The sequence below is a fragment of the Pteropus vampyrus genome, unplaced genomic scaffold, assembly GCF_000151845.1.
Source record: "Pteropus vampyrus isolate Shadow unplaced genomic scaffold, Pvam_2.0 Scaffold128, whole genome shotgun sequence".
Classification (NCBI taxonomy): Eukaryota; Metazoa; Chordata; class Mammalia; order Chiroptera; family Pteropodidae; genus Pteropus; species Pteropus vampyrus.
The window spans coordinates 5,186,914-5,212,809 of NW_011888909.1; the positions used below are offsets into that span (position 1 = coordinate 5,186,914).

Below are 25,896 nucleotides of genomic sequence, written 5' to 3' on the forward strand. Positions count from 1 at the left end.
GCTAGCTATTAGGGAAATAAAAATCAAAACCACAATGAGATACTATCTCATACATGTTAGAATAGCTATAATCAGCAGGGCAAGTAATAAATGTTGGAGAGGATGTTGGGACTGAAAATTGGTACAGCCACTGTGGAAAACAGTATGGAGGTTCCTCAAAAAACTAAGAATTGATCTAGCAATCCCTCTCTTGGGCATTTACCCTGAGGACTTGAAAACCCATATCTGAACACACCGATGTTCATAGCAGCATTATTCACAGTGGCCAGGACATGGAAGCAACCAAAGTGTCCTACGTTAGATGATTGGCTAAAGAAGCTGTGGTACATATATACAATGGAATATTACTCAGCCATAAGAACAGATGAAATACTGCCATTTGCGACAACATGGATGGACCTCGAGATAATCATGCTAAGCAAAATAAGCCAGACAGAAAAGGTTGAAAATCACGATATCACTTACATGTGGGATATAAACCTAAAAGCAACAAAGGAACAGGACAAACAAGCAGAGACTCATGGACATGGACAATAGATCAGTGGTTACCTCAGGGGAGGGGGAGGGGGAGGGGGAGAGAGGAGGCAGATGGGGTAAAAGGGGTCAAATATGTGATGACAGAAAGAAATCTAACTATGGGAGGTGAACACACAATGCAGTATGTATATGCCTTACTGTTAAATTGTACACCTGAAACTTACTGAATTTCGTTAACCAATGTCACTATATAAAAAAAAAGATTGTTGTGTCTATATAGGGTATTTTAGCGTTCCATATACATTTCAGAATTATTTCTAGTTCTGAGAAAAAAATGCCATGGTATTTGATAGAGATTGTGTTGAATCTATAGATTGCTTTGGGTAGTATGGACATTTTAATGATATTAATTCTTATCCATGAAGCATGGTATATGCTTCCATTTATTTGTATCTTCTTCAATTTCTTTCCTCAATGACTTATAATTATTTGAATATAGGTCCTTTACCTCCTTTATTAAATTTATTCCTAGATATTTTATTGTTTTTGATGCAATTGCAAGTGGGATTGTTTTCTTAATTTCTCTTTCTGATAGTTCATTGTTGGTGTATAGAAATGCAACCAATTTCTGAACATTAATTTTATATCCTGCTACTTTTGAATTTGTTTATTAATTCTAACGTTTTTTTTTGGTGGAATCTTTAGGGTTCCCTATATAAAGTATCATGTCATCTGCAAATAATGACAGTTTTACTTCTTTTCAATTTGGATGCCTTTTTTTTTTTCTAGTCTGATTGTTGTGGCTAAGATTTCCAATACTATGTTGAATGAAAGTACTGCAAGTGAACATCCTTTTGTTATTCCTGATCTTAAGGAAAATGCTTTTAGCTTTTCCCCATTCAGTATGATGTTAGCTGTGGGTTGGTCAAATATGGCCTTTACTATGTTGAGGTATGTTCCCTCTATTACCACTTTGTTGAGAGATCTTATCATAAATAGATGCTGGAATTTTTTAAATGCTTTTTCTGCATCTATAGACATGATCATATGGTTTTTATCTTTTGACTTGTTAATGTAGTGTGTCACATTAATTAGTTTGCTGATATTGTACCAAACTTGCATCCCAGTAATAAATCCAATTTGATTATGGTGTATCATCTTTTTAAGTATTGCTGAATTCAGATTGCTAATATTTTGTTGAGGATTTTGCAGCTATGCATATCAGGCATATCAGCTTATAATTTTGTTTTCTTGTAATGTCTTTTTCTGGTTTTGGAATCAAGGTAATGGTGGCCTCGTAAAACGACCTTCAGATCCTCCCCTCCTTTTGAAGTTTTTGGAATAATTTGAGAAGAATAGGTGCTAATTCTTCTTTGAATGTTTTGGTAAAATTCACCTATGAAGCCATCTGTTCCAGAAATTTTGTTTGTTGGGAATTTTTCAATTACTGATTTGATTTCTTCAGTAGTAATTAGTCAGTTCCCATTTTCTGTTTCTTCTTGATTCAATCTTGGGAGATTATGTGTTTCCAGGAATTTATACATTTCTTCCAGATTGTCAAATTTGTTGGCACATAACTGCTTGTGGTGTTTTCTTATAATTTTTGTATTTCTGTGGAGTCAGTTGTTACTTCTCCACTTTCATTTCTGAATTTATTTGAATCCTCTTTTTCTTGATCAGTTAAAGGTTTATTGATTTTGTTTTTCTCTTCAAAGAAGCAGCTCTTGATTTTGTAGATCTTTTGTATTGTTTTTTTTAGAGTCTGTTTCATTTATTTCTGGTCTGATTTTTATTATTTCCTTCCTTCTACTCATTTAAGGCTTTGTTTGTTGTTCTTTTTCTAATTTTTTAGTAAGGTTAGTACTGGGCCTGGGGTGGCTCAGCAAAGTGTCCAGGGCACTCCAAGTTCTGAGGATGCCTACCGGCTGCCCACAAGGTTTAGCAGTTGAAGAAGTTCCAGGTGATATGTAGGCTGAGTGAGACAAGGTCCCAGGAAGTTACCAGGATGGGGCACATTTGGCACACACCAGGTTAGTGCACAGCCAGATTTGATGCCAGTGCTGAGCCTGTGGCCATCCACAAACTCTCAAATTACACTGAGGCCAGCTACTGCCTACCTGCCTCAGGCTCTCAGACTACCAAGATTTGTCCAGGAAACACTGGAGCTCGGGCCAGGGCTTATTTCCCACCACCCGAATTACCTGTGGAGGTATAAGAGCGGAGGCCTGTAGATTGCTGCTTAAAGAGCCTCCTGCTGGGAGGGCAGAGTGGGACTAGTTAGTTGCCCAGCCAAGAGTATGGCTCCAGCAATTGAGAGTTGGTTGGGGCAGGGACCCAGGGAGTCACTGGGGTGGAGTGAGCGGAGTTTACCAGGCCAATGCAGATTCAGATTTGGCTATTTGTAAGGGTAGGGCTCAACACAGGCAAAGTGGCACCTGCCTGCTGGCTGCACAGGAGGAGGGTTCAATATAGAGATAATGATGACTGTCTCTTTAGCCCTTGCCTTAAAAACCACACAACTCAGTCTTTCTTTGTATGCCTCTTGTGCTTCCAGAGCTTCTGTCCCTCTGCTGGAGCCCTGGGTGAGTTCTGTGAGCGAGTGAGTCTGTGTATGGGCCGTGTAAGGGAATGTCTGGATTTCCAATAGCTTTTTATCTTACCTGGATGGTCAGAATCCCCACTGATTTTTACAGCCAGATTTTATGAGGACTCTTTTTTCTTTTACTAGAACCCTGGGCTGGAGGCCCAGTGTGGGGTTGGGTCCCCTCATTCCTCCAGGGGAAACCCCGCGGCCTAGATATCCTTCCTGATGCTCAACTGCCACATGTGGGTGCTAGCCCAGCCCATTTCGCATCTCCACCCCTCGTACCAGTCTTGTTGTGGCCTCCTCTTTATATTCTTAGTTACAGGAGCTCTGTTTAGCTAGTCTTCATGTTGTTCTATAATTTGGAATTTTAATGCAGTCATGGATGGAGGCAAGCACAACGTTTACCTACCCTGCCACCTGACCAGAACCTCCACCATTTCTCCAATTAGCACCTTTAGATAATATTTTTGGGATAATCATTTGACTTAGCAATCTGAGGCATTTGTTTATTTATTTTTTACCTTTTTAGATTTTTATTATTTATTTTTATTGAGTTATATTTGATATATAACATATTAGTTTTAGGTGTCTAACATAATGATTTAATATTTGTATATATTACAAAATTATCACAAGTTGTCTAGTTAATAGCTATCACCATACATAGTTACAATTTTTTTTTCTTGTAATGAGAAATTTGAAGATCTACTCTTTTAGCAACTATCAAACATGCAATATAGTATTAACTATCATCACTATGCTGTACATTATTGTAAGATAATAGAAAATATATATTGGTAATTGCCCCTGGTTTCTGGCACAGAGCTCCTAAGACATTTGTAATTTCCTAAATGATAAGAGCAACTAGGAGCTACTCTGGTTCTAATATTGGTCTTTGACCTCTGTTCCTGACACAGAGCTCCTGAAACTCTTGTAATTATCTAGGTGATAGGATTGTTCTTTGTTCTAATGAGGCAACTGTGTGGGCTCCTGGATAAAGGTTAGTCATGGGAAAGACCAAGCCATGATTAGAAGGTTGGAATTTTTCAGCCACGCCCCATCCCATTCTCTTGAGAAGAGAGAAGGGATGAAAATGGAGTTAATGACCAATCATGTCTACATGACGAAGACTCGATAAGATCCCCAAAATGTGAGGTTTGGAGAGCTTCTACGTTGGTGAACACACCCAGACCAGGAGGGTAACGCAGCCCAAATCCACAGGGACACAAACTCCTATGCTTGGGACCCTCCCAAACCTTGCCCTATGTATTTCTTCATTTGGTTATTCATCTGTATCCTTTATCATATCTTGTAAAAAACTAGTGTTTCACTGAGTTCTGTTAGTGGCTCTAACAAATTAATTGAACTCAAGGAGAGGGGTCCTTGGAACCTCTAGTCTATAGCCAGTTAGTCTGACTCACAGGTGATAACCTGGGCTTGAGACTACTGTCAGAAGTGTGTGTGTGTGTGTGTGTGTGTGTGTGTGTGTGTGTGTGTGTGTGTGTGTGTGTGTGTGTATGTGTGTGTGTATGTGCGCGCGCACTCGCGCGCAATCTTGTGGGACTGAGTCCTAACGGGTGGTTCTGTTGCTGCAGGCATATAGTGTCAGAATTGAGTTAAATTATATGATATCCAGCTGGTGTAGCAGGGAATTGTTTGATGTGGGGAAAACCCCGCACACATTTGGTTACCTGAAGTGTTTTGTGTGAGTAGTAAAGAAGACATAGTAGGGAAGAATTTTGTTTCTCCCTGCATAGGAAGGAGGAAAGAGCTGAGTTTTCCTCATTTTAATTACATCCCCATAATTTATTTTATAACTGGCAGTCTGTAGCTTCTGGCCACCTTCATCTATTTTGCCCACCCCTTCACCTCTCAGGCATTTATTTTAATTGGTTTCTAAATCATGACAAAAGAAATAAATGTTTTTAAACCAATTTCAATCGATATGAAACTGAAAAAAGTAGAAAGGTAAATTCTTCACTCCTTTTACTCCCCAGGATTAACTACTTCCCAGAATTAACTGCTACTGAGTCTGATGTGTATCCTTTTATAAAGATATATAGACATAGATATATTACCATATACTGCACATGTATATAGACATACAAAACCTTTTCTTTGTTCAAAAATGGGAATCAGACTATACATACATTGTTCTGTAAACTACTTTATTCACAAGACATGTCATAGACATATTTCCATGGTATGAATTATTTTGAATGTTATTGTTTATATTAAATTGTATTTTGCTTTAGCTATATTCTTTAAAACATTTATGATATTTTAATGTATTGGTATTTAATGTAGTGATATAAAAATATTACATGTATTAGAAAATATTTTATATATATATATATACACAGATACAAAAAGAAACCTGTATACTTATTGCCCTTAAGTAAAGGAACATTTTTAATACCATCAGAGAACTCTATATAATCTCTTCCCAGTCTCATTTCTTTTCCTGTCTCCAGAGGCTAATTACCATCCTGAATTTTATATTGTGAGTTATCATTTATGACATCAAATGATATTCTCTTTTTAAAGCTTTTGGTCAATGATTATTTATTTATATGTATACAGTATTACTGTGAACATTCTTATACTCCTGGTACTTATGTACAAAAGTTTTTTTTTTTTGAGTGTGTTCCTGAGGTGGAATTACTGGGTCATAGAAAACGTGCCTGTTCAATGGTACTGAATAATACCATATTGTTTTCTGATATAATTGTTCCAATTACTATGTTTTATAAGGCTATTTTATTAGCACTAAATTACTTTTTAAAGAAAAAAACAGTACTTGATTCTAACACAGTTAATCATTAGAAAACTTGTTAGCTTATAAAAATGTGATCTATTGAAAACCTTTTAGGAACATCAGTATTACCTATATTACTTTTTACTAACCAATTATGATTAAAGCTTTGCCAAATAATTTGCCAATGTTTTTATTATGACTTCATAATACTGTTTTGTATTTGGTTCATGTTTGCTATTTAACATTATTTCAGAAGAACAACAATGAAGCATATTTAATCTGTTTATATTTTATGCCTTGTCTGGCAAGGTTACTTACTGATCATTACATATATCTGTGATACCCATTAGCTTCCTCTGGACTTTTTTTTTTTTTTAAGTAGTGTGTGCTCCAGCTAAACAGTGACTACAACACTACCACCTCATGACCATAAGTGTTAATACAGGTATGAATGTGAGGTAGGTACAGGGACCATGAGTAGCTGACAGATTTTATTCAGTATAAATATTTTATTTGAAATCTATTTGATACTAAATATCTTTGAAATATAAATAATAGCAGAAATGAACTCTTCTTTTGCATTTACTTGGGTTTCTTTTACTGTTTAAATAAATTCTCAATTACTTTTTATACTTGTGTACAAATATTTGATGTTTAACACCTTGTTTCCTTTATTAGACTTGTTTCTAAATTACTACAAAATACAAACAGGTTCTTGACTAGATTGTTATTTTAGACCTTGTTAGTTTGCCCACCCCCTTAATTATATAATCTTTTAAAAATTTTAACTTTTAAATTAGAATGGACATTTAATATTATTTTATATTAGTTTCAGGTATATAGTATAGTACATTTATACAATTTACAAATAACCCCTCTATTAGTCTAGTAGTCATCTGGAATTGTGTAATCTTTTATGTCATATTTCAAAAGTTTAAAATCCCTCCTCTCCATCCTTCATCAGAACCATCTCTGGCAGATCTGAGAAAAATGAAAAGATTTGCTCCAAACTTGCAACCATTTTCTTACTAATGAAATCAGATAAGATTGAACTTCAAAGGCACATCTGACCAAAGAGCAGCAAGACTCTTCTTTCTGGATAGAATTGTGTTTTTTGAGGTGTTCTGTAACAAAGGGCAGAGAATCTGTCACCAAGTGTCCTGCTCAATTGCATTCCCTCTGCCTGAGTGATCAGCTTGGAGGAAGCCTGCAGAGCTATCAGCATCTACGGTTTCAGGTTGCCTTTAGGGTAGGGTCTCATTGCCCAGCTCCAGCCAGCTGCGCCTAAAGGTAAATGTTTGGGGACAATCATTTATTGCAGTCAACATAAAAGTAGCTGGACAAGTGACACCTAGAAAAAAAAATGACCAAAAAAAAAAAAAAAAAGCTAAAAGGTGCAAAGACTCATTTTGTCACGGTTTTCTGCATTTTAGTCGTGAATAAGTCGTTTTTGAAGTTCTCTGAAGATCTACATTCCTACAAACGCGTAATGTCAAAAGAAGCCCCTTAAGGGGTTTTCCTTAATTGCAAAATTAGTGCAGAACTCTCTCGTTTCTCCCATGTACCCTTATCCCAAGTGGTGGTGGCGTAGGGAGCGCTTCTGAAGGTCGGTAGCTCTTTGTTCTTCCTCTGTAAAGTTTAAGTGGTGCGCCTCCCAGCTTTGCAGGAAAGCCTCCACAGTGGAGGGCATGTCTGGGTCCTCCAACGCAGAGCCCGGGGAGGGAGAAGTGGGCGGGCTCAGGAAGCCCCTCCCCGGGGGCGGGGCCAAGTTCTTCTTCCCAGCCTGAATCTGCAATCTTTAGTTTAGATAAAGCACTTGCAAAGCAGACCAGAAGCCGCTGCAGCTATCAGCAGATCTCATATGATTGTTTGGTAAAGGAAGGCTCTGCGACTCTGCACAGGTCACCACCCTTGGAACTCCGTGACTGAGCGTTGGAGACAGCCGTCGGCCCCCTGCAGTTACAGCCGCGGGAGCCCTGGAGTGGGTGGCAGCGGCCCAGGAAGGAGCAGCAACCACCAGGGTAAGTCCCGGCATGTGTTTACCTCTCTGTGTGCCCAACTTTCTGATTTACCGGTCTGCCTTTTCCACATCCAGGGCCTCCGTGATTCTACATTTATTTTTCTTAATCAGGATAAGTAAACTATTTCATGAGATTTCAAAGCTTTCTTCTCATCAATTTACTTTTGTGTAATTTTTACTTGTTTTATTTCACTGCTGCTTGTTACCAAACAGCATGAATGAATGATGCAATCCTGCATAGGGGAAGCACCAATACAAGATTAGGAAACTCTCCCAAATTTAGAGTTGCAGTGTGTGACTGTCATCTTCTTTTCCATTAGAATTAGAATTTTGAATAAGTACTTACCACATACATTGTTGTAGAGATACAGCTTCAAGTTGGGAATTAAATAATTCATTTATTAAACTTATTTACTCTTTTCTTTATATGTGGCTTGCATAAATATTTGACCAATATTGGAATGAGGATCAGGAAGGAAAATAATAAAATCCAAGATTTCTATATTATAACTGCTGGTAGATTTTCAATATAATAATACTGTCACTTTCATCTTGCTGAAACAAAGTAGTCGGGACGTTTTAAGTTTTCGAATAATTTGATATGTGCCCAATAAATTTTTTAAACTAACGTTTTATTGATGTATAATTTAATACAATAACATGTACCCATTTTAAGTGTACATTTTGATGAATTTTGGCAATTTTTTACACAATCAGCACCGCAGTAGAACATTTCCATTACACCTAAAAGTTTCCTAGGGGCTCTTTGCAGTCATGTCCCCCCACTCCTAGCCCTACTAAGCTGATTTTTGTCATTATTGTATTTGTTTGCATTTTCTATGGTTCATAGAAACGAAATCGTATTGTATGTACTCTTTTGTGTTTGGCTTCTTTTAGTCGGTATAATGTTTTTTATATTTATCCATGGTAAAGCGTAGATCAGTAATTAATTCTTTTTTATTGCTGAGTAGTGTTCCAATGTGGGGATATACCACATTTTGTTTATCTGTTTATCTGTTGATGGACATTCTAGTTTTGGGCTGTCATGAATAAAGATGCTATGAATATATTTCATTTCTCTTGAATAAATCCAGGAGTGAGGTTGCTGAGTCTTATGGTTTATTATATGTTTAACTTTGTAAGAAACTGCCAAACTGTTTTCCAAAGTGGTTGTACCATTTTACATCCCCACCAACAATATATAAAAGTTCCAAGTTCTCACCAATATTTAGTATTGTCAGTTTTTTTTAGTTTGTGTATCTTTATAGAAATATCTGTTCAAATCTTTTACTCATATTTTAATGGATTGTTTGTCTTACTATTGAGTTGTAAGAATTCTTTATTCAGGATACAAGTCCATTATTAAATATATGTATTGTGAATATTTTCTCCTGTTCTGTGGCTTGCCTTTTCTTTTTCTTTTTTTTCCATAATGGTATCTTTTGAAAGGCAGAAGTATTTAATGTTGATGAAGTCCTAGCTATCAGTTTTTCCTTTTATTATTCATGATTTTGGGTTTTGTTTAAATTTTGGCTACCTCAAGGTAATTATATTAGTTATCAATTTTTATTTTTTAGTTTTGTGGGGTCAATTTTATTCCCACTAGAAAATGAAACATGCGTTACATTGTGTTTCAGTAAATCTCTTGGTGTTTAATATGTATATGCCTCCCTTCTCGGGCCATGACACTGCCCTTCCCTATAAGGATTTCCCTGCTTTTTTTTTTTTTAATTAAAAAAACTCTATATTTAACATATAATATTATATTAGTTTCAGGTATACAGCATACTGAATAGACAATTATATAATTTACAAAGTGATTGCCCTGATAAGTCTAGTACCCAACTGATACCATGCATAGTTATTACAGTATTATTGTCTATATTCCTTATGCTATACTTTACATCTCCATGACTGTTTTTATAACTGACAATTTGTACATCTTAATCCCTTCTCCTTTTTTACTCATCCTGCCAAACTCCCCTCCCATCTGGCAATGATCAATTTGTTCTCTGTATGTATGGGTTTGTTTCTATTTTGTCTGTTTATTTTGTTTTTTATATTCCATATGTAAGTGAAATAATATGGTATTTGTCTTTCTGTGTTTCGCTTATTTCACTTTGCATAATATCCTCTAGGTCCATCCATGTTGTTGCAAATTGCAAGATTTCCTTCTTTTTTTTAAGGCTGTGTAATATTCCATTGTATATATGTACTACATTTTTTTTATCCATTTGTCTATCTATGGACACTTAAGTTGCTTCCATATTTTGGCTATTGTAAACAATGCTGCAGTGAACATAGGGATACATATGTGTTTTCAAATTAGTGTTTTAGACTTCTTTGGTTAAATACCTAGAAGTGGAATTGCTATTTTTAATTTTTTGAGGAACCTCCATACTGTTTTTCATAGTGGCTGTTCCAATTTACGTTCCCACCAGCAGTGCAGGAGGGTTACCACTTCTCCACAGCCTCTCCAACACTTGTGTACTGATTATTGATGATAGCCATTCTGACAAGTGTGAGATCTTATTGTGGTTTTAATTTCCCTAATGATTAATGACATTGAGCATCTTTTCATATGTCTATTAGTCATCTTTATGTCCTCTTTGGAGCAATGTCCATTCAGGTCCTCTGCCCATATTTTTTTATTGGATTGTTTGTTTTTAGTATTAAGTTGTATTCTTTATCAGATGTATCATTGGCAAATATCTTCTCCCACTGGGTAGGTTATCTTTGTGTTTTGTTAATGGTTTCCTTTGTAGTGTAAAAACTTTTTAGCTTGATATGGTCCCATTTGTTTATTTTTTTCTTTCGTTTCCCTTGCATGAGGAACTATATCAGAAAAAAATATTACTAAGAGCAATGTTAAAGAGTTTACTGCCTATGTTTTCTTCTAGGAGTTTTATGGTTTCAGGTCATACATTTCAGTCTTTAATCCATTTTGAGTTTATTCTTCTATGTAACGTAAGAAAGTGGTCTAGTTTCTTTTTTCTTTTTTTGCATGTATCTGCCTAGTTTTCCAAACACCATTTACTGAATAGACTGTCTTTACTCCATTATATATTCTTGCTTCATTTGTCATAGATTAATTGAGCATATAGGCATGAATTTATTTCTGAGTTCTCTATTCTGTACCATTGATCTAGGTGTCTGTTTTAATGCCATGCTATTTTGATGACTATAGCCTTGTAGTATAGTTCGATATCAGGTGGTGTGATACCTCCAAACTTGTTCTTCACTCTCAAGATTGCTGTGGCTATTTGGGATCTTTTGTAGTTCCATATAAATTTTTAGATTATTTTTTCAAGTTCTGTGAAAAATGCCACTGGTATTTTGATAGGGATTGTATTAAATCTATAGATTGCTTAGGACATTTTAATGATGTTAATTCTTCCTATCCATGAAGCATGGTGTGTGCTTCCATTTATTTATATCTTAATTTTCTTTCTTCAACATCTTGTAATTTTCCAAGTACAAATCTTTTACCTCCATGGTTAAATTTATTCCTAGGTATTTTGGTCTTTTTTTTTTTAATATAATTATAAATGGGATTATTTTGATTTCTTTTTCTCATAGTTCGTTATTGGTATATAAGGATGCAACTGATTTCTCAATATTAATTTTGTGTCCTGATACTTTACTGAATTCATTTATCAGTTCTAATAGATTTTTTTTTGTGTGGAATTTAAGGGTTATTTATATATACTTTCTTGTCATCTGCAAATAATGAGGGTTTTCCTTTTTCCTCTCCAATTTGGATGCCTTTTATTTCTTTTTCTAGTCTGATTGCTGTGGCTAGGACTTCCAGTACTATGTTGAATAAAAGTGATGAAAGTAGACACTTCTTTGTCTTGTTCCTGATCTTAAAGAAAATGCTTTTACCTTTTCCCCATTGTGTATGATGTTCTGTGGGTTTGACATATATGACCTTTATTATTTTGAATACGTTTCCTCTATTCCCAACTTGCTAGGAATTTTTATCATAAATTTTGCTGGATTTTATCCAATACTTTTTCTGCCTTTATTGATGTGATCATACGATTTTTACCCTTCATTTTTTTATATGGTATATCGCATTAATTGACTTGCAGATATTGAACCAAACTTGCATCTCAGGAATAAATTCCACTTGATCATGGTATATGATCTTTTTAATGTATTGCTGACTTCAGTTTGCTATTATTTTGTTGAGGATTTTTGCATCTGTGTTCTATTGGCCTATAATTTTCTTTTTTTTGTAATGTCTTTTTCTGGTTTTGGTATCAGGGTAATGCTAGCCTTGTAAAATGATTTTCAGAGGCTTCTCTCCTCTTCAATTTTTTAGAATAGTTTGAGAAAGATAGGTGTTAATTCTTTTTTTACTGTTTGGTAAAATTTATCTGTGAAGCCATCTGGTCCAGGGCTTTTGTTTGCAGGGAGTGCTTTGATTACAGATTTAATTTCGTTAGTAGTTACAGGTCTCTTCCAATGTTCAGTTTCTTCCTGATTCAGCCTTGGAAGATTATATATTTCTAGGAATGTAATCATTTCTTCCTGGATGTCCGATTTGTTGGCATTTGATTGTTCACAGTATTTCTGTGGTGCCATTTGTCATTTCTCTCTCATTTCTGATTTTATTTATTTGGCTCATCTCTTTTTCTTGATGAGTCTGAGTGAAGTTTTATTAATTTTATCTTTTTAAAATTTATTTTTATTTTTTATTTATTTTATTTTTTATTTTAATTAGTTTCAAGTATACAGTATATTGGTTAGATATCTATATAGTTAGTAAAATGACACTCCCCAATTGCTCCATCCCTCCCCTGACCTTCCACCTAGCCAGTGTATTAATGGTAATTGCATTCCCTATGCTGTGCTCCCTATCCCCGTGACCATCCATCAGCTACTAATTTGTACTTCTTTAATCCTTTGCCCCATTCTCTCAGCACCCCCAAACCCCTCTACCCTCTCTCTGTCCGTCACCAGATTGTCCACTATATTTGTGAGTCTGTTTTTGATTAGCTTGTTCTTTTTATTCCTTAGATTCCACATATAAGTGAAATCATATAGTGTTTATCTTTCTCTGTCTGACTTAAACACCTTCTAGGTCTATCAAAGCAATGTCTTTTTCTATCCCCTTCCTTTTCATACGTAAGGATCTTGTTTTCTTATTCTTTCAGCCACTGTATCTTTTGGTTGGAGCACTTAATTCTTTTCAATTTGAGGTACTTATTGATAGAAATGTAGTTGTTACTATTCTTTATTCCTGTTTTTTGATGCCTGTGTTTTTTCTTAAAGAAGTCCCTCAAACATTTCATGTAATACTGGCTTGGTGTTGATAAATTCCTTTAGCTTATTTTTGTCTGGGAAGCTCTTTATCTGTCCTTCAACTCTAAATGAAAGCTTTGCTGGATAAATTATTCTTGGTTGTAGATCCTGGGTCTTCATCCTGTCAAATATTTTTGGCCAAACCCTTCTGTCCTGCATAGTTTCTTTTGAGAAACCAGCTGCCAGTTTTGTTCCCTTATAAGGAATTACTTCTTTTTCTCTTGCGGCTTCTAATAGTCTTTCTTTGTGTTTGGCATTTTAATTATGATGTGTCTAGGTGTGAGCCTCTTTAGATCCCTGATTTTGGAGATTCTCTGAGCTTCCTGGGGTTTTATGTCCATTTCCTTCAAAGTTAGGGAAATTTTCCATCATTATTTCTTCAAACAGCTGTTCAACATTTTGATTATCTTCTGTTACACCAATCAGACCACTATTTGGAGCCTTAATAGTGTCCCATAGGCTCCTTAAATTATTTTTATAGTCTTGGCATCATTTTTCTTGCCATTCTGATTGAGTGTCCTGATTGGCTTTCCTGTCCACTAGATAAGGCATTTGATCCTTCTCTTTCGTCACTTTGTTTATTCTTTTGTTTATTCCATTTAATATACTTCTCTTCTCAGATAATGTGTTCTCCATTTCAGACTGGTTCCCTTTTATAATTTCCATTTCCATTTTTATCTCTTTGTTGGAGTTCTCTACACTTCTCAAAAGTTCATCGAACATCTTTATAACCAGTGTTTTGAACTCTGCATCTGTTAGATTACTTGACTTGCTGGATCTCTGTTCTGTTCTATGGTTTCTGCTTCTTTATCTTCTCATTTTGGCTGCCTTTCTGTGTCTGTTTCTATGTACTAAGCAAAGCTCCTAAGTCTCCTTGTCTTATTAGTGTGGATTTGTGAAGTAAGTGTCCAGTGGCAAAGTCCTGAGAGAGGTTCAGCTGCAGGCCAAATTTAGCCCAAGCCTGGGCCCTTCGAGGCCACCTGTTAAGATTCAGCAAGCAATCCACATATGCTGTGCTTATAGTTGCCTCAAAAGGCCACACCAGAAACCGTGGCCAGCTGCCTCCACCAGTATGAGTTTCAGCAAGGAGCACCTGACTCGCTGAGGATACACCTGGATGTGGCTTGGGTGGGGCCCAAGTTGGGGGAGGCGGGGTTTCAGGGAATCCTTTGGGCGGAGCAACCTCTGTTATCCAGTTTGATGATGTGTCAGCTATGGTGGCGCTGTGTCCACCTGGGGTGAGGGCTCAACAGGGAACAATGGATACTGCTGGCTATTCTGTACGGAGTGAGTCTCGCCTTGGTCCTCACTCCGACATTGTCCTCCTCAAAGTCCCTGGTGCCCCCTGCGCGCAGTCTAATGGGCACTGGTGCTCCCAGCGAGCAGGTTCATCACCGCGAAAATCTGCTCGTGGACACGGCCCCTTTAGAGGCTTCTGCCACTGCCGCAGCAGCAGCCTCCGTCTCAGCCGCTCAAGACTGGGCAGCCCCGTGTCCTTGCCCCATCATACCTTCTGTTGTTGCAGGGTGCTTTCTTGGATTTCTCCCTAGTTGTATGGCTTGTTCATCTAGATCCTAGGCGATTTTTCTTGCTGCTGCTCCTTGTTTCCGTCACAACTTTGGTCGCCAGAGGGATGAACAGAGCCTCTATCATCTACACCATTTTTTTCTCCTCCCTATTCTTGTTTATCTTTTTTAAAAGACCAGCTTCTGTTTTCTGTCATTTTTTTTAGACTCTTTATTTCTGCTCTAATCTTTATATTTTCTTCCTTCTACTCACTTTGTGCTTTGTTTGCTGTTGTTTTTCTATTTCCTTTAGGTGTAAGGTTAGGTTGTTTGAGATTTTTATTTTTTCTTAAGATAGGCCTGTGTTGCCATTAATTTTTCTCCTAGAACTGCTTTGGCTGCATCCCATAGATTTTTGGGTTATTGCGTTTTCATTTTCATTTGTCTCAAGGTACCTTTTGATTTCTTTTCTTGATCTCATTGTTAACTTATTTGTTGTTTAGTAGTATATTATTTAACCTCGATGTGCTCGTGTGCTTTTCAGTATTCTTGTAATTGATTTCTAGTTTCATACGTTTTTGATCACAGAATATGCTTGAAATTATTTCAGTCTTAAATTTACTGAGACTCGTTTTGTGGCTTAACATGTCGTCTATCCTGGAAAATGTTACCCATGCATTTTAAAAAATGTATATTCTACTGGTTTGGGGTGAAATGTCCTAAAACTATCAATTAAGTCCATCTGGTCTAATGTGTCATTTAAGTCCACTGTTTACTTGTTGATTTACTGTCAGGATGATTTATCCATTGATGTCAATGAGTTGTTAAAGTCCCCTATTCTGACTGTATTACTGTTGATCTCTCCTTTTATGTCTATCAATATTTGCTTTACATATTTAGGTGCTGCTATGTTGAGTGCATAGATGTTTACAAGAATTATGGTCTCTTGTTGTATTGATCCCTTTGTCATTATTAAATGTCCTTTTTCATCTCTTGTCACATCCCTTGTTGTATAGTGTATTTTTTCTGATATGAATTGCTATTTCATATTCCATCCCTTTACTTTAGACCGTGTGTCTTTTGATCTGAAGTAAGTTTCTTGTTAGCATATGTGTGGGTCTTGTTTATTCATTTAGCCACCCTATGTCCATTGACATATAAAGTAATTATTGATAGGTATGTAATTATTGCCATTTTATTGTTTTATGATTGTTTTTATAGTTCTTCTCTGTTCTTATTATCTTTCTTTCTTCTCTTGTATGTTGATGACTTTCTATAGTGTTGTGTTTGGATTCCTTTCTCTTTGTTTATTGTATATGTCTTATAGATTTTTGGTTTGTAGTTACCATGTGCTTCCTATTTACCATGCAATGTTTATAACAAAAGCCTATTTCAAGTTGACGGTCACTTATGTTTAAACATTTTAAAATTACTACAGTTTATACTCACCCCCTCCATATTTATGTTTCTGCCATCATTTTTTACTTCTTTTGTGCAGCTATATATGTGTATATCCCTTAATTTATTATTGTAATTACATATGATCTTTCTATTTCTGTCTTTTAATCTTTGTAATACTTTTATTATTGGTTGAATCACTGCTTTTACTGTTTGCCTTTGTCAGTGAGAATTTTTTCCTTTCTAGATTTTCTTCTTCATATTTTTTATTTTTTCTCTTTGTTTTAAAGAAGTCCCTTTTATGTGTCTTGTAATGCTGAATGAGTGATGAGGAACTCCTTTTTTTTTTTTCTTGTCTAGGAACCTCTTTATCGCTCCTTCAATTCTAAGTGATGGTCTACTTGTTAGAGTTATCTTGGTTGTAGGTCCTCGCTTTTCATTACTTGGAATATTTTGTGTCAGTCCCTCCTGGCCTGCAAAATTGCTGTTGAGAAATCAGCTGACTGTCTTATGGGAGCTCCCTTGTACAAAACTAACTGCTTTTCTCTTGCTGCCGTTACGATTCTCTCTTTGTCTTTAACCTTTGGCATTTAAATTATGATGTGTCTTGGTGTGGACCTCTTTCGGTTCATCTTGTTTGGGACTCTCTGCTCTTCCTGGACTTGTATTTCTATTTTCTTTGCCAAAGTAGGAAAATTTTTTGTCATTTTTTCAAGTATTTTAATCCCTTGCTTTCTCTCTTCCCCTTTTGGTACCCCGTGATGTGAATGTTGTTACACTTGATGTTGTCTCAGAGGTCCCTTAAACTATCCTCATTTTTTTAGGATTCTTTTTTCTTTTTGAAGTGGTATTGGGTGTTTCCCATTACTTTGTCTTCCAGATCACTGATTTTTGTCATTGCTTCATATAATCTGCTGTTAATTCCCTCTAATGTATTCTTCATTTAGTTACTGTAGTCTTCATTTCTTACTAGTTCTTTTTATGTTTATACCATTTGTATGTTTTCTATCTCTTTATTGAAATTCTCACTGAGTGCATCTATTCTTCCTTTAAGTTCCTTGAGCATCCTTATAGACAATGTTTTGAACTCTGCACCTGGAAGATTGCTTGATTCTATTAGATCTTTTTCTGGAGTTTTATCTGGTTCTTTTGTTGGGATGTTTGTCTCCTTATTTTGACTGACTCTGTGAGTTTGTTTCTATGTATTAGGTCGATCTGATATATGTCCCAGTGTTGGCAAGGTGGCCTGTAGTAGTTGTCCTGTGGGGCGCATTCGCACAGTCTCCTTGGTTACTTGATCTGGGTGCTCTAGTTGCTTGTGTGTGCCCTCCTGTTATAGTTGAACCTTGATTGCTGTTAGCGTGTCAGTGGATAGGATTGACCCTCAGGCTGACCGGCTGTGAAAAATGGCCATGACTACAGCAGATGAGCTTTTGTGCAGGGACTAACTCCATGGAGTAGGATTTGCTTAGTGGGGTTCTGGTGCCAGTCAAGATCGCCCTTCAGGTGTATTGTTATTGGAGCCGGTTGAGTGGTGCTCTGGATAAGTCTGAAGCTGATCACCTGGTTTGTTGATTCTAGGGCCTTTTGGGAAGGTCTCTGGTGCAGGCCAAGGTCAGCCTCAGCTTGTGCTTGGCCCAGGGCCATCTGATAGGAGTTACCAAGTGATCTGTTGTTGGTTGCTGCCTATGCTTGGAAGAGGCTAGGCAACAAACTGAGGTTGCTGCCATTAATCCAGCCTTGGGGCCACTTAGCAAGAGGTGCAGGGCATGCTGAACCCAGGCATGGCTTCTTTGTGGTTTATGTAACTTTGAGAGATTTTAGGAAAATCTGAAGTATGAGGTGAGGAAGGCTGCTTGTATGGAAAAGGTGCTGAAAGAGCTTCTGTCTGTGTTTGTAAGTTGGATGAGATCTCAGTCTATCACCAGGGTGAGATGGATGGTGCTATCCAAGTTAATGGAGAACTCAGATTGGTGCCCACTTGTACCTGCCAACTGTGTGTAGGGAGGGTTCAATAAGGTAACAGTGGTGTTTGCCAGCACTTCTGTTCCCTGAGAGAACTGCCCTGACCCCTTCAGCCCTTGCCCTGAAACTAGGCAATTCTGCTCCTCCTCATATGTCTCTGGTGCATTTTGAGCTGCTGTCCCAATACCGCGGACAGCAAACTCTCATAGCAACAGATTGTCTTTGGTTCCTGTAAGACCTAGGTCTCCAGCAGCCCTCTGCCTGATTCAGCTGCAATTCCCATTGATTTTCACAGCTAGGTGTTACGGGAACTTTTTTTCCCTGCACTGGAGCCCTGGCCTGGGGAGCCCTGTGTTGGGCTGGAACCCCTCACTCCTCGGGAACCTTTGCAGCTGAAATGTCCCTTCCACTTCTTAACCGCCACATGTGCGTATGGGACCGACTCATTTTGTGTCTTCGTCCCTCCTACCAGTCTTGTTGTGGCTTCTTTATATCCTTAGTGATTGATAGGAATTCTTTTCGTCTAGTCTTCAGGTGGTTCTCAGTGATGGTTCTGTAATTTAGACATACTCGTGGAAAGAGGTGACTATGTAGTTTACCTACTCCGCCACCTTTACCTGAAGCTATCTATTACCCCAAAACTTAGCAGCTTAAAACAACAGACATTTATTTTCTCACAGTTTCTGTGGGTGAAACATTTGAGAGCAGCTTGTCTGGGTGGGTCTAGCTTAGGGGTTGTAGTTGGTCAACATCAATTTACTTGAAAGCTTTATTGGGGGAGGATCTGCTTCCTAGCCCACTCACATGGTCGTTAGCAGGATTTAGTTCCTTGAGGGTTGTTGGACTGAGGGCCTCAGTTCCTCACTGGCTGTATGCTGGAAGTCCCCTCAGTTCTGCCACATGCACCTATTCATAGGGCAGCTAACAACATGGCAGCTGCCTGCCTGCAGAGTGAAGAAGGATGGGGGTAAGATGGAAGTCACATTCTTTTGCTTTGTTTTGAGATTAACTCAATTAGAAACAGATCATTTTTATTTTGAATTAATCTGAAATAATTATGGATTCACAGGAGTTTACAAAAAAATATATAGAGAAGTCTCATGCGCTCTTTCTTTTCCCATGCTCCTTCTCTTGTGCCAATATCACTAGGAACTGACATTGGCACAATCCGTAGAGTTTATTCAGATATCAGTTATACATGCACTCATTTGTGTCACAGTCTAATTTTGAAAGTGATATAACCTCTGCCTCATTCTATACACTGAAAGAGAATTACTAAATCCAACTCATATCATAATCAAGGGCGGGTGGTTATAGAACACTTTGGAGTTGTACCAGGTGAGTTCACTGGGAGCCATTTTAGAGACTGCCTACCACATTTGTGAAATTTTTCTCCTATGTTTTAGAAGTTTTATAGTTGTAGCTTTTATGTTTAGGTGTTGATTAATATCAAGTTAATTTTTGGCATTGGATTGCAGGTCAGGGAAGAATATGAGTTCTAAGATTTCTATATTTTATTACAATTACCAGGTAGGATTTCAATATAATAATGACCATAGTCCTGTTATTTTCATGTTTGTGAAACAAAATAGAAGGGACTTTTAAAATACATGCCCAATTTTAAAAAAGAGTCAAGTAGCAATGTACAAATTCCAAACTAGAAGAGAAATAGAGCAGGCCTTTATAATTAAAACAATCCTCTTTTTAGATGTAAACGGTTCAAAGGAGAAAGAGTAAACTGTAGTAAAGAAGCAAATTGGAAATAGCACTTTTGTTGTCCTGCTATTCCAGGCAATGGGTCCTCTCAGGATTAATAACGTCAGGGGAGTCTCTTCTAGGCTGCAGCTCTCCCTGGTCTGTAGGGAAGTGGGATTCAGAACACCTGCAGAGGCCAGTCATGCTCAGGAGAATGGGAAAAGAAGTGCTAGACTTGCATCTCCAGGTACAGGGCTTTGAATACACCTCGTACTCCTTCACTGGAGTATTAGTCCATGTCACTCGGGTGAGAGGAAGGGTACACTGAACCCTTTCTGATTTCTGTAAGGACTGTATTTGAACCTTGTGAATTATTTATTTCTATTCTAGTTACCTTCCTTTTCAGTCTTTTTATTGTTGTTTTTTCTTGCCTAATGTTCTTAACTGTTTTTTTTTAATCTTTTATTTTTCTTCATATATTTTGCACCTTTATCTACATACTTGCAGTTTTAATTATGAGGACTGTAATTCATATTGTTGGCTTTGTTCCCTTGTTATTGGGAAGCACTACTGTTCTTTGACTTGGAATGCTGACAACTGTGTCTCCTCATTTTGAAGACAACAGGGGCTTTTTTGTAGAGTCTGTAATATACCTCTGTTGGCTTCTCTGTATTTGCATTTTGTTCTCCCAGTAGATCCTCTGCTAATCAGGTGTAGGTGATTTCCTGTCAGACTGGAAGCTTTTGCAGAATCAAAACCACAGAAAAGACTATGTTTAACTCCTCTGCAGTGCTTGAAGGAGGCAGAAGTCAATTGTGTCCCAAAGGAACCAGTCTTAGGAAACATTGCTTCTGACTCTTTTTTGTACCATTCCTAGTTGGAGGGAGTATAGCCAGTCTTCCTCTTTCTTCTCATGTGTCTGGATCTTGATGTTCATTTCTTTGTATTTTGTTTCTAGGTTCTTCTTATTCTTGCAGAACTCACGAGATCTCTCTTAAAGGAATTTGTAGTCAGAACTTTATGCTGCATTTTTATTGAGGAAAAAAACAGGTAGAGCAGAGTTAGGAAGCACTGGAGAAATGCAAGTCAGATTTGTCTTTTGTTGTCATTCTTATATGTTTGTCTATCAGTTATATGGTTACTCCTCACCTAAATTTTAAAATTGTCTTCTGCAACCTATGTGGTATGCATAAAATCTCAGGTTCCCCAAAGAATACTTGTTCTTTTTTTTTTTAATCATAAAATGTATTATAAGTGAATTGCCTGGGAACCCTAGTCCTAGTTAGGGAGAATTGTAGTTACAAGGCCTGTGTGCTTGGTGCATCAGATATTTAATATTCAACCGATCAAGTTTGGAATAAGGAAAGTTTTTATTTTTTGAAATGGTACCATGACAAGAAGATGGGAGATTTCTAGCTTTCTCAAATCCATCTTAAGAACTCTCCAAGTTTCTGTGCCCTATAAACAGGGAAAGGAGAAGGGGTGGGGCAAGAAATGGGACCCAAGGAAGAGGAGGAAATCTCCAGATCTCTTGGTTCCCAGTTAGTCAGACCATAAATTACTTGAGTCTTAGGTAGAACTCTTCCAGTCAATTAGCATATCTGAGGGAATGCAGGCTGGAAAGGCAGAGTCAGGGAGAGAAGCAGAAGCATTCTAACCTATTACAACCCCAGCCCCCTTTTTTTGTTCATCCTTCAATCTTGAAGGAAGTAGGGCTACCAGTTCCTGCTTCAATCAAGAGGGAGGATTAGTTTATAAGATAGAGTTAGATTTGTCTGCCTATTGTGCCCCTCCTATCTGGCTCTTACAATCTTACACACCCACCTCTTCCACAAAGGTCCCTGAGCCTTAGAGGAGGCATTCTGGGTGTTCAATTTACATGCAGAGACCACAGCAACGGTAGAAGAAGCAGTAAGGATACCTGTACCCTAATATGAGAAAAATAAAAAGTAATGAACACAGGCAGCAATAACCTGACAGATTCTCCTGGCCTGCAGTACCTCTGATGATGTTATCAGGTACTCAGGAAAGCTCTTACACAGTATCAATCACTGAGATCATTAAAGCCTGAGCTGTTGTGATGATTTCTCCTGTTTACATCATGTTGTCCAGCTGCAATCTGCAATTGCAAGGCTAAAAACAAAAACAACAGTTTTAATTTTTAATAATTCCAAGGCAAAGAGTGAGAGAAAAAATGAACCACTAGTTAAGAGGGTTATAGCCAAACACTTCCACCAGAAAATTTCAGGATCCAGCCCAGTCTACAAGTGAAAAATAAACCTTTAAAGACAGTTAACTGAACTAGAATTTACTATCCACAATTGTGCATTATAGTCTCTATTGAAACAATTTTTCTCTGTAAAATCACACCCATTTTTACCAAAGATAGCCAAATTAAGACTAATTCATTGCATAAGTCTAACTTCAGTAAACTTGGCCTTTTAACTTGCATAAGTGCATTAATAGCAGTTGATCATATAAGCTCCCTTAAATCTGCTTTGTTGGGATTTCATAAGGAATCTTTAGATTGAACTTCAAGTAGCCTCTCGGAGCTAAGAAACCAAGCCACATCCTTGCCATCAGACCTTGCCTACAATACCTATAGAATTGGGTGAATTCCTCAGGTTCTTGAGGTCCCTAAAACATCTTGAGGTGCTTCCTTTGCCATCTCCTAGGAAAGCAACCTTCATTCCTTACCTGGAAAGACTGCTGTGAACCATATAGGCAAGGTATCAGGCTGTTTTTCCAAGGGGCTTTTATTGGCTTCTTAATTAAGTCAACCTTAATTACTTAAAGCTTTTTGATGACATCAGGAGTCAGCGCATGTCTTTCAAACACAACATCAGGAGTTTCCATTTGTACCCCATTATAAAGAGAACAGATTCTTATTGGATCTATGTAAATAACCATATTGCTATGAAAATAATAATACTCAGTAAGAGTTTCCAAATTCTGGTCTACGGCCATGCTACCCTGAATGAGCCTGATCTCGTATGATCTCGGAAGCTAAACAGGATCGGGCCTGGTTAATATTTGGATGGAAGACCACCTAGGAAGACCAGGTGCTGTAGGCTTAAAATATAAGGGATTGTAAACTGACAAGGTCCTTGCAATCTGTGAGGTCAACCAAGGGTTGCCTTGCCTGAAAAATTTAAAAAATTAAAAAAATTTAAAAAATAAAGTTTCCAAATTCTGGAGGGATCAGGTAGGGAGAAAAATGTGAATATCTCAATACTGCTTACAAAGGCAAATTTTCCTAAACTGCTCCAAGTCACAAATCGCTTAAGAGAAACAAGTTTCCTTATATCTGGAAAACAAAGGACTTAAAAATCAGCAATATTTCAAACAAAACGTTATAAGAGTTATAATCATCTTCAGTTCATTCAGTCACACAATCAATACTTGTTTATCTTGATTATTTGCTAGTATTTCCATGAATCCAGTTATTTATTGGAGTTTTATAAATTTTCATCGAGCAAAAGTATATCATAAAATAAACCAGAGTCCTCAGAAACCTATATCATAAAATAAACCAGAATCCTCTCCATGGACCTTTCTGGAGATAAAACATACTCGCAAAAGGCATTAGAGTTAAAGAATGACTGTCTGTAGATGACAAAAAACTTAAAAGGACACCATTACAGATCTGATGATAATGCAATCAATAATGCAACTTGGCTTTTCTGTATCATCATGCCTACCCAGGGAAGATCACCATCTTGAGTATTCAGGTTAGCACCCACCGCCACCATTCTGAGTTTCTTTGAAAGTTCTGTCTCAGTCTCCATCATAAGCTGCACTGTTGTCTGTCAGACACTCCCTTCCCATATAAATTTCTTATCTTCATATCAAGGGGAAAACCTGAAAAGATTTTTCAGACAACTGGCATTTAACTGACTTGTTTATACAATTTTAAAAGAGCCACATTCTTTGCAATCTCCTGTAGAACAAAGCATCAAGTATTTCAAAAGGCAGCCATATGCTTCCTTTTATACTTTCTAAGACAGCTTAAGTTCTAACAATTTAAAAATCAAATTGTCACGTAGTTTTGTTTTTACTATTATTTTGACAGGTACAGAGCAGAGAATAAACCTAACAATGTCCACTTGTCCTAACTTACCACCATACTCATAAAACCTTTGTGATTCATTTTAACACACATGTCAATGTGCTTGGCAAGAATATAATGAATAAAATGGCAAGTAGTAAAATCTAATTTATTTCTAGAACACTGGAGAAACTTTATGGGGAGCACACACATACACAGCTTTAACTTTGTAGACTTTTGGTGATTGTTATATAATTTCTAGAACATCCATTTTACTATTAAGAATACATGTATACAAATGCATTGTTATTTCTTTATTTGATAAATCTTCCCATGTAATGTCAACATGCCAAACTAAGCCTAATTAGTTTAATATTTCTCTTTTATAAAGAGAGAAAACAAATCTTTTGTGGTGATATAGGGCAGGGCAAATTTCCTCAAGTTGGGGGAGACCAAGCCCTGTATTGAGAGAAGAAAGAGTTCTTTGACAGAGAGTAGAAAGAATTCAACACACACGCCAAAGTAAAAGTCAAAAAGATAGTTAATTGGAGAAGAGGTAACACTCCATAGACAGAGCATGTTCTCCTCTCAGAGGCAGAGAGTAAGAGGGACAGTGAGAGAGAGACAAAGTAAAGGCACTGAGAGGGACCCTGGGTGGGGAATTCAGTTTACATGTCATTCTTTTGTTCCTGTGAGTTACAGTTTAAAGACTTTGTTTATCCATTTCCTTTAATATTGACATACAGTGAGGAAGGAGAAGGGGAAGAGTATGTAACTGAAAAGGTAAGAATATGTCATGTGAAAGGCCTGCTGGCAGTTCTCAGCCTTTAATCCATAGGTTCCCTATGGTTTTAGCCACAGGGAATGAACGATTTTATTTTGTGTATTGCAGCCACTTGAAAACTGTTTTTCCTGTTTCCCCTTCACAGGTGTGGGAAATGGGTTGTGAACAAATCTTCCTTTGTTCTGCAGGTGTCCTCATGGCCTGGCTGCAGTATAGCATATTGCAGTATCTGAATGTAGCTTAATTTAACATTTTTATTCTCTTGCTTCCTCCCTGTATTACTTGGATTCAGTCTATTTAATTTATGAAACATTTACTTAACACTTCTTGGGTGCAAGAAACAGAAATAGATAATTCAGTCAAGATCCCTATGCTGAAGGAACTCACATTTTAGGAGAGGAATGGGAGTGATTGATTCTCTGGGCTAGAGAGAACGAGGAAGGAAATAGTATAGTACAGGGAGGTCATTTAATCTGTACCTTAAAGAATAAATAGGAATTTGTTCACTAGATTTGAGGGATTAGGCGATTTCAGGCAGAGGGAACAGCATTTGCAAAGATGTAGAAGAATAAAAAAAATGACATATTTAAGGAACAAGAAGTCCTTTGTATTCCCTGAACATTAGTTTTGTGTGTGTGTGTGTGTGTGTGTGTGTGTGTGTGTGTGTGTGTGTGTGTAGTTGGAGGGAAGAAGAGCAATGGAGAGTAGATTTGTGAAATAGATAGGTGCCAAATCAGGAAGAGAATAAATGAATTGAATAACAGAGAAATTAATTTATATGCTAATGACAGGGATTAGATTAGCAAGGGCATCTTAAGGTTTGATATGATTAAGTCTGCACTTCATTTGATTCTAGAATCCTTAGCAGCCAAACTTGAATACAGACAGATACAATAACATAGTTAAAATGCAAATGGCCATGTTAAAAATGTCTTTACCTTTTAGTAATATATACTGAAATATTCTTGTATGAGATATGATTTAATTTGAGATAATGAGGGAAGGTGGATGTGTGTAGGTGTGATACAGTGATTTAGATTTATAATAAGGAACAAATATTTGGTCTTTATCCCCATTTCTGGCAAGAGCTTCTAAAACCCTTGGAATTTCCTGTGGTGAGAGTAATGTGTCTCTTGTTATGGTAATGAGGTGACTTTTGGACTGTACCTAAGGGCAGGGGCTGTTTGCTAGGGGAGCAAACCCAGTGATTTGAGGATTGGAACTTTCAGTCCCACCTCCCTTGACCACCCTGCAGGGGAGAGGGTCTGGAGGTTGAGTTCAGTCATCAATGGCCAATGATTTAATCACTCGTGCTTTTATAGTGAAGCTGCCATAAAAACCCAAAGGGC

General features: G+C 37.2%; 1 protein-coding gene and 1 pseudogene across 1 annotated transcript in view; both read left to right on the forward strand.

Annotated features, from left to right (window-relative positions):
- The first annotated feature begins 7,591 nt into the window (after positions 1-7,591).
- PSPH (phosphoserine phosphatase) overlaps positions 7,592-25,896 on the forward strand; it is a 34,544-nt gene continuing 16,239 nt past the window's right edge. The window contains exon 1 of the mRNA XM_011367002.2: positions 7,592-7,843. The gene's annotated coding sequence lies outside the window, so the exon portion shown is untranslated. The remainder of the gene's footprint in view (positions 7,844-25,896) is intronic.
- LOC111744158 lies at positions 22,671-22,789 on the forward strand (annotated as a pseudogene).